The sequence below is a fragment of the Pinus tabuliformis genome, chromosome 4_2, assembly GCF_031772625.1.
Source record: "Pinus tabuliformis cultivar Carrire ecotype Pingquan chromosome 4_2, CPIR1, whole genome shotgun sequence".
In the NCBI taxonomy this organism is placed as follows: Eukaryota; Viridiplantae; Streptophyta; class Pinopsida; order Pinales; family Pinaceae; genus Pinus; species Pinus tabuliformis.
This window is the reverse complement of record NC_142304.1, coordinates 427,793,851-427,804,443: the sequence shown is the minus strand read 5'-3', so window position 1 is coordinate 427,804,443 and position 10,593 is coordinate 427,793,851.

Here is a 10,593-nt window from a genome sequence, read left to right as displayed (position 1 = left end):
TATGATAATGAACATGGAAGGGGCATACATGTATCAATAGGGACATAGGGACACCATACACCAAATTTAATTATAGGAGTTCATGTGTGTCATAAGGCAGATTTTGTTTTTAAAGAGTACATGTACATTGTTTTAGCATAGAGGGAAGGTTTTCATGTACAAGGGGAGATCAAGGGTATGTAGGGGTTATGTACATGACTCTAGATATACAACAACATTTATTTTCACATGACTCTTTTCTTTATTTACAAATGTATCTTTTTTTTTTGTTTTTTTTTTTTTTTTGCATGTGTATGGTAGAGGGAATTAGGGTTTTGCGTGCTTGTGAGAGGGGTAGGGTTTATAGCTTAGGGATGGGGGAAAAAGTCAACATTTTATGTACAAATAGTATGGGACAGAGATGCAAGCATGACTATGAATGAAAGAGGAAAAGAGGGAAGGGACCAAATGGGACAAAAACACTTGAAACAGTCACAAAACCCTAGCATTTTACAAACATTAGCAAGCAGCCATATTAATCCATTCATTTGCAAATTTAGAAGATGAAATCATAGCATACATCCTTATTTTCACCACCAATATCAACAACCATGCATTAAGAGCCTACCTCGACCGATTGAGCAAATTTGAAGTGGAATGAAGGAATTTGATTGAAGTTTTGGTGGCAGACAGTTGAACGGGTCGCGCATGCTCCCCAACAGGTCGCGCACAGCCCAACGGGTCGCGCCCGTTATAATTTTACACTGCCGGAGTGCGTTGGACGGGTCGCGCACCGCCCAACAGGTCGCGCACAAGCCTGGACGGGTCGCGCACCTGCAAACTGCCCGAAACCGTTGCAATTTCGCCTCCTTCGCCTATCACTCTCTCACAATCTCTCTTGCAAGCTTGAAATGCACAATGAGAGTGAAAGGAGGGAACATTACCTTTTATAATCTCATTTGAAAAAATTTCATCCATAAACCCACTTTATAAAGTCTATTTTGACACTTTTTTTTAAAACACTGATTTTCTTGGTTTCCTTTATCCTGAAGTTGACTTTTTGAGTGCTTTGACCTGATTCTTTTTGCAGGTAGATCATCTGAAGGACTGTGGCAAGGGGACCAGGGTTGTTGCTGCCCTTTTTGAAGACATTTTGGAAATTTATTCTTTTTACAAAAATTATCATGACCTTGGCTTTAAAAACAGGGTTTTTAAATCCAAGGTTAAAAATGAACTGTACATGATGAAAATTTCAAAGGAACATGTTTACCATCCTCCCTCTGGCTTACTGGTCACTCAAGGACTTTCAGAAACATGACCTTGCAAAGACAAATGACCAAAACCCTAGACCTAGACTTTTGACACTAAGACCAAACAAGAGAAGCTTGACAAACTCAATGACTGATATGACCTGATCCAGCAAAGCCAAGAGGGGTATGAATAGACCAGCTCCTCCATCAAGATTATGGCATGCCTAACGGGATGCAAATTTTGACACTGATGAGACACCTACTAATGCAAATGCAAAGAGCTTTGATCACTGATGGAGGGCTTTCAAGACCGACACTAACACAAGCGTCATTCAACTTTTTGAGATCCATGCATATCCTTATTCATCCTTCTGCTTCTTCTCCTGTACCACCATTGGGCTTACCCAGTCAGATTCTTTCACAGGCTCAATGATGCCTACCATGAGCATCTTGTCTAGCTCTAAGCAGACCTTATCCTTATACTTCAGATTGAGACAGTAAGGTCTTTGCTTAACCAGCTTTGTGTTAGGCTTCAACTTGATTTTCATAACACTTAGGTCCCCGATTATCCCTTTTAGATCCATTAACTTGGTAGGGAATAAGTCTTGGTATTCACAAAGCAATTTAGTGACCTTATCCACCGTCGCGTCGTACTAGTAATCTCCAATCTTCGCGAATTTGGGCTCTGCCTCCGTACCAATGTTTACCTGTTTTGTTTTCAGCAGTGCGGTTATGTTAGGATTCTCAATCTGTGGTCCTTCAACCTCACAGTGACCTTCTATTTCAGGGATGTTAACCTTTCATGGATCCTCATCTTCTTCTTCAGCTATGACGTTATAGCATTCCAGTGTGTGACTTAGCTGAGTAGCCCAATCAGGCTGAATCAGGTCCAAAGGATCCCAGAGTATCCTAAATATTTCTTATTTTACTTCTTGTAGGACTTCATTGATACAATCAAATCCATCTTCGAAGCTGAATGTCATTATGAATCCTTTGCGCAGAACATCCCATTCATCGATACCATGGCAGAGCTCTTTTTCTACGTACTAGTTCATCGGGATGACATCCAGGGTGTGACAAAACAAGTGCACCCATTCAGGTTGGGGCTTCTCTCCATAAGCTTGAGCCCATTTGTCCAAGTGCACATGCGGATCATCCTACCCATCATATTGGTCTCTCAATCATACCTTCATCTTCCCAAAGTGTGTTCTCATCATCCTCCTACATTCGCGCCAATCATCAAAGCTTCTCTTATGCATACCCCACCACCTTGCAGGCGTAGCGCGCAGTGCCTAGTCCAATGCCTTGAAGCGATGCTTTTCTGGTACCTCCCTCTCAAATGCATCCAAAAAGATATCCACATCATTCAAGCCATCATAAGTGGGAAAATTTCTTACCTTTGACGACACACAGCGTAGTGATTGGGTCATCATGTTATAGCTCAGTGTAGTTACTTCATGTAAACGATTTTGTCAGTGCTTTAATTCTTCATCAGAGTCTGAGGTGCATGAACTCTCGTGATCCCATGTAATTCATCCATCTGCTATTGGATTCACCCAATCTTGGTCTCGCGTTGTTATCTTATAGATACAGTCCAGATCATCATTGCTCTCATAATCGCAGACTGGTTCAATATAGAAAGATCCCTTAGTAGGATCTAGGGGTACTATCACGTGGAGTGATTTCTTCTCAAATATCATCTTTCACTTCTTTAGGTTGATTACCCCGTTCATATCAGTAGCCCAATCAATTCCAAGGAGCACAGGATAGGGGTTGTTGTCATCCACAATTTCTATTACTTCAAAGTCAGCCAACATGCTCGCACCTTCAATATCTACAGTCACCCCTTGCAGACGCCCCATGGGGATGATCTTCTGCTGATTCACCATCCTTAGCTGAATTGGAGACCACTGCAGTGCGTGTCTTCCCATCTGTTCCCAAGTCTGTTTCGGTAGGACGTTCGCGTTTGACCCCAGGTCCAAAATAACCTGATCTATTTCATACTCTCCTATCTACGTGGTTAGTCTCATCTCCCATCCTGTCCTTGTTTTATGCTTACAAATCTTTCGTACTACGCACGACTCACCCGGAGTGTTTCCAACACATCTATTTATGAGCTCCTTTAACCCCTTCACAACCTTGCTATCGCATAGTAACTTCATGCAGGTCTCTAGGAAGGTTGTAAACATAGAGGGGTCCATCTCCTGATAAGCTCTTCTTTGTTTCCATGAATGTTTCACGTGCGTGCTCCAAATCAAACTCAGCCTCCTTCACTGGAGCTTTGCGAACCCATGTGTTGTCTTAGAGTTGTTTCCCCTTGTCATCTCCTATTGTGATTCCACTACAGAGCACTATATTCACGTTCATATCCTCTTCGCGCGACTCATACTTCATCATTTGCAGGTTCTGAGTCAGCTGAGGTGGTAGCACCCCTTTGTCATGTATCCTTGCTATCAGCATAGGACAGTCTTCTATTTCATGATCAAACAGAGTGCAATACTTGCACGACAGATGTGTTGGGTTAGTACAATCACGTGCCTAGTGTCCTGGTCCTCTGCAATTGTAGCATATCAGTTGTCCCCGACTTCTGCTAGATCCTCCTCTTCCTCAGCGTTGTTCGCACCCTTGAAAGCTTGTCCGTGCCATCCCCACGCTTTGGTCAGGGGATCGTGATTTAGCCTGTACCCTATAGGTGGGTGTTCTATCCATCATCAATTCATAGCTTTTGCAGTTGCACTCATCATGCCCTATTGACCTACAAAAGTTACAGAATAGTTGTTGAGGTGTCTGTACAAACTTCTGCAGCAAATGACAGTTATCTGTGGCATGTTTTCCTGCTACCTGACATATAGAACACCAAAATGCAGGCCCCGTTCTTGGTCCTACCTGAGCTTACGACCTCAAAGGCATCAGCTCTCCTCCTACAATATAGTTCGCAAAGACCGGGCAATGGTCTTTGTCATTCCCCTAACCCTTGCATTTCAAGAACCATAACTCTTCGCGCACCTTTGATCAAACTGTTCTGTCCTGCTTCAAACTTTGCATCCCGAGGCAAATATTTTTCAACTGCACATGGATCTGTTGAACCCCCAGATTCAGATCTTGCATCGGGGTTTCATGTAGTCTCATTGCAATCTCCAAGGCCTCTACCTGAGTCGTTATCCTCTATTGTGACAATGCAACCCTTAGGTGTGGAAGGCGTGAAGCCACAAACCATTCGCGGTGTTGTCCATATGTTAAATTCATATTATCTTCACGTATTTTACACTTCAACCTCTGATCTAGTTCCCAAGGGGTCTCGCTCGGTTGCATCGCGATTTCCTTGAACCCAACAATTGGTTGTGCCTCAGATTTATGCCTACTGAATTTTGTGTTCGGCACGGTCTGGATGTTTACCAATCTAGCATTTGGGTTATCATTAGAGTACTTGATGTACCAGGTTAGCGTGCGATCTTGCAAAGCACTAACCGGCGTTTCCTTCTTCATGTGATAATTTGTAACGCACCGAGCTTCCCATACAACTTTCATGACAAACCAAAACTAGTATGGGTCCTCATTTCCCAAGCCTTTGAACAAAGGAAACTTTACTGAATTTTCCATATTGAACCCTTTATGACTCATGACACCTTCATGCTCCGCGACCACAAAATGCAAAGACTTCACAATTTTATTACAAAATTTGGCCCAAAACATGGGCTTTTAGCCCCAAAACTATCCTTGGGGGATCCCATTCCCAATAAACACCATTAGCATTAAATAATATTTCTAATGGAACCAACCCCTTTGGGATTATATTTCCCTACAACTGCAAAATTTTATGCCCAACCACAGACTCTTCCCAAGGCACATGCGGCTCATCTCCCTTAATTTCATCCACATCTTCATCTTCCTTTTCAATTACAAAATTGGAAAATTCCCCAATCACCTCCATAAACCGTTTAATATGATCTTCATCCTCAAACACCTACCAATATTTCATATTGTATGGTACTAAAGGTTTGTGCTTGATTTCAACTTCATATCTGAGCAAGGGATTTTATGGTGGCTTGAAAGTACTGGTTGTTGTTGCTAAGGAATAAACCATTTTTTTTTCTCTCTAGCCAGACACTGAATGTTAAATTCCAAAAGAAAATTTTCAATCAAATCCCACACTTCATTCTGGTAGGATTTCAACCTAGGATGCTTGGTTTTGGCCTTGATTCCTAATTTGTTTTATAACTAGTCTACAATCTCCAAAAATTGTTAAACATTCAATTTTCATATTTATGGTAGATTTTAGGCGCAACACCAAAGCTTCATATTCAACAAAGTTATTTGTAGTGTCAAAATCTAATTTGTATGTGAGAGGGATGAGGTTACCTTTTGGAGATACCAACACACACCTACTCCATTTCCTTCCTTAGTGTAGACCCCATCAAAATATAACTTCCAAACATGGTTAAGTTTCATATCTTGCTTACTCACCTGTGTGGGAATTTCCACCTGAGTATCCTCCATAATTTTATCATCTATTTCCAATAGAATTCATGAAAGATTTTTTTCCTAGCCATATATTGGAGAATTTTTGGAACCATCTGCTCTGGTGACAATTTTTACAAGTCTAGATTATTTGTATAATCTTCGTTTTTCTCCACCAAACACTCGAATAGTGGCATATGTGAGGTCAAGTTTGATGGACACTCCAAGATTCATTCTGCATGATCTAGAAAGCAGCATGCCAAATCTTGCATGAATTTCTACAACCACTCCCTTCACAAGGATTTGTGCCAAATTAACGACCAAGTCCTTGATCATCCCAAGGCATTTTACTTTTTTAGAATTGAAGGAATATAAGTCTTAGCATGGATTTTCTGTTTGCAGGCCCAATTTCTCCATGACAGACAAGACATTAGATTATGAGAAGCCCCTGAATCAAGCATACAATGATACAACAACAGATCATGAATCACCAAGGTAACATAGAATGGAGGGGTGGAAGGGTCCTACTCCTCCACATGTGGGCTAAACATAACCACAAGTCTCTCTTCCTAAAAATTAAAACTATCTTATGTCGGGGTAACATGAGATACATCCATGAAATTAGAAACTTTCCTTTTATAGGTAGGTTTTTTCAACAATTTAGCCAAAGGAATAGAGATCTTCACCTTCTCTAATTCTTTTTGCAAACTAAAGGTAGAGGTGTTCTTCTCCATTTTTTCTTGATCAATTGTCTCCTTATTTTCTTCATGTACTGGCTTGGGTTGCATAGGTTGTTGTATTTTATTTACAAATTTGGGCTTAAAATGTGTGGGATGGGAGGTTTCTCCTTTAGTTGTTGGGTCAACCTTAACAGGTTGTTTGCCCTTATCATTTTGATTGGGTGTGGCATGTTGAGAAGGCTCCTCACCTTGATATTGTGTTTGAGACCTTTTTCTAGACCTCAAGCCATATCTCCTATGCAACTCAACTTGCATTTAATCAACAAACTGCTTGAAATAAGCATCTATCTCTTATTTATCCAAAGGGACATCCTGATCATCCTCCTCTCCTACCTATGCTTCTACTTCATGCTCCTCTTCTGATAGAGTTGAGTATTGATTTTCTTGAATTTTAAGTGCATGAGTCAATGCCTTCTTCAGGTTCATATTCTATATAAAAGGGGGTTGTACTTGGTCTTACTATTCCTTTCTTTCTCTTTAGCAAAAGTTGCAAAGGAGGTCTCCTATTTTGGGGATTGAAGTTTCTATTAGGACTTTGTGGCATTTGTCTTTGAGAGTTTTTGTTCTCCAATTATAGCTTTACTAGCTTGTTAGAGAGGTTTTTGATCAACTTATTCATCTCATCCAACTTCTTCTCTTGAATATCCTTTCCTTGACGATAGAAACTAGCTTCCTCTTTCTCCTTTCTCGTATCACTGTGTTCTACTTTTCCCTTCAACTTCCCTATTGATCCAAGATTTGCCTCTACTTCCCAAACATCACTATGGATCTGGTCCAACATGAAGGATTTCCTTTCTATTAGATTAAACCCAAAATATGATTCATAGGCTACAACAAATACCACTTTAGCTACTGCCTATGGGGGTTTAATCTCAGTAGGAAAATTGTTATACAATTTGTTAAATCTTTTTATAAACTCGGTGACACCTTCATTTGATATTTTATTTATTGCATTAAATTCGGTTAGAAAGTATCCATGGTCTCTCTTATCACCCCATTTTTGCATAAATATGTTTTCTTATTCCTCCCAAGTGTTGATTGAGTTGTTAGGAAAAGTCTTGAACCATTTTCCAACCTCCCCATATAAACATTGAACAAATAATCTCAACACCACATCTAGATGTTCAACATTCAAGTTTTCTACAAATGCACAAAATATTTCAATATGTTTATGGGATGTGACATCATCTTCCTAGTGAACCTAGGCATAACTTTAAGGTATTATTGAGGCATTGAATTCATAGGCTGCTGCAAGTTCAAAGGGGCATATTTGTTGAGCAAAAAGCCAACGACAACCATATTTTTTAAAGGATGTTGAGGAGGATTTACTACAGGAACTGGGTGGAGAACAAAATGGAAGATAACTGATGAAATTGGATGTGGAATAACTATGGAAGTTTGAGATGTACTAGGAATGAGAATATATTTAATTTCTTCAAATTCAGGGAAGGTATTAAATGTGAAAGAATCAAAACTAATGGAGAGTTCTTCAGATTTAGGTTCAAAAAAGTGAAAACCTGGTGGGGGGAATTGTTCCTCTGAAAAGTCCAAAACCATAGATGGGGTTTTAGGAGACTTTATCTCAGATTTCTAAGAACCATAAGTTGAATCTTCTCAGGAAAAAACAACTATATCTAGAATTTTGGGTGTCCTTTGCTTCCATATTCTCTTGAGGATAATTCTCTTTGGGTCGGGGAAAAAAGGAGTTTTCTGTTGAGAAGTGTTTGAATGAGCGTGACGCCTCCTAAAATCTAGGATTACAACTTGACATCTCTCTTAGGTGAGGGATCTCAACCCACACTTCCTTTAATCACCAGACAAAGGAATGCACAAAAATCATAAGCAAGGAAATATGTTCTACTTTTGTCCCTAGAAACAATGCCAAAAGATGTTGTGGTTCCTACGGCCAACTGTCGGGTTGAGGAGAGGTCATTGCCTAGGAAATCTTGATGTGTCTCAGGGATCAATTCATTTTGATCAAGGATTAGATGTACATTGATGAGTTCTATTCCAATTACCCTACTTAGAGACAGATTCATTTTTTACATGAATAGTATGTCATTCCAAAGTGTTAATGCTCAGATCTAGTGGCCTACACATAGAGAGTGTAATTTCATTGACTATTGTAGTATAGGTGAAGGATGAAATTTAAGGAAAGAAACCAAGTGCATAGGGTTGAATGTAGAATCCTATACACTATATTCAGTAGAATTATGAACTTGGCCGAGGAAATGAAATGAAAAAATTATGGAGTGCATTTAAGGCTTCCAATTCAACACATCACAGGTACCATTTTCCATCAGATAACATAGGTAAACTTGCAACTTAAAATTGAAATGACTAGCTATGATTACACAATTTATGAAGAAGAAATACACATATACAATGATAAATAGAGATAGAAACACATACTACACATCTCAATTCTTGGAATCACTAGAAAACTTCTTCATTAACATTCAAAATGATACACATCTAATAAGCCCAAAACTTGGAAAATTTGCAGAACATTTACAATCACTATGACAGAAATTGAGACCCTTACTAATGAGTTTGCCTTCACTTTTTATAGGGATAATCAAAACTAGAACAATTACAAAAATATCTTGAAATGCATCAATTGTCTAAACTACTAAATCATGTGAGCATGCAGCTAGTCTAGCTGTCATAATGATTACATAAAAAACTTGATTCTTTTCTTGAAAATAAAATATTTACAAAACTTCAAAATGACATAGATATGTCATGATTTCCCAAATCAAAATATATTCACTTTTGACTCCTTTCATATCTCAATATGGACCCAGGATCCACTACTCGGACCTGTGGTGGGTTGATGAATTGGTCACACTTTAGCCATAATGATGGATCTGTTGTAGGAGTGTGAATGAGCATGATTTAGGCCACATTTAAATTTGTGAGATCAATGTAATTAGGCTTGGAAATGAACAAGGCCTTCACCAACCATAGTAGTTGAAAATCCCTCTACAAATAATTAACTATATTTTTGCCCTTGAGAGTGGCAGTCTTTTCATGTGAAGAATCTACTTATCTTTTAGCCTCAATGAATAACTGTTCATACTTATCCCATGGAAGCAAGTTCCCCTGAAAGTCCCAACAACTAGGAAATCCTTCCCTCGTTCTCTGATCAAAACTGGAAATAAATGTTGTTACCAACTTCTCCAAATAATTCAAACATACCTCAGCTCTATCCCTCGTTGATTCTTAAAGAATCATCTTGGTAATATCAATAATTACCCTTGTCGTAACTATGATATCCATTGCTCTTAGGTCATTGAATGATTTTTCATGGAGGTACCTGATGAACTCTTAAGCATTCCTAGCATTTTTAACATCCTCATTCTTGGGTGATAGGATGAAAAATTCAGTGGTCTTGACCGCAATTATTTATTTTTCACCTCAGAAATAATATCATCCCATATTATTTGTCTAGGTTCAATGAGATACATGTTACCTTTGTTCTTCAGCTCTTTGATTTAATCATTTCCAGCCTATAATTTACTGTTGGCTTGCTCCACACTTCCCCTGGTCATCTCTAGTTGTTTCTCCTTGTTTGCAAGCAGGTACTTGTTATTGTCTAGGTAAATTTGTATCTTCTTTAGATTTCTCTATGATAATTGAAAATTAATGAGAGCGTTGGTCAAATTTTTTGTAGGGTTTTGAGGGTTGTCTAGTACAATTACATCACAAATATGAGAATAAATTTTTTGTTGAAGCTCTGCAATCTTCTGCTAGAGAACCACCACCTCATTATTTATGTATATCAACTCTTTGACCAGAATTTCCTTTTCACTCTCCACTTGGGCCAATTCTTTTGTTTGTACATGTTCTGTTGCATGCATCTTAAGATTTTTCCTCAATCCTTGAATGTCAGATTAAGAGCCTTGGATAATGGCATCTACAACAAATTTTTCATTTCGGTCTACTCCAAGTTTGAAAATCAAGTCCTTGAAGAACTCATTTTTCAAATGGAGAGCTCTTGAATTAGCCTTCTCCTATTTTAGCTTGGTAACATCCTTCTCTAATAGTTTCTCAATTTTGCTAATAGTTAAGGCTCCTCTGCTCAACTCACTGTAAATCATCTCCCTTTCTCTCCTATGCAAGTTGATCTTATCTTGTAATGGAACACTATCCATATCCAATGA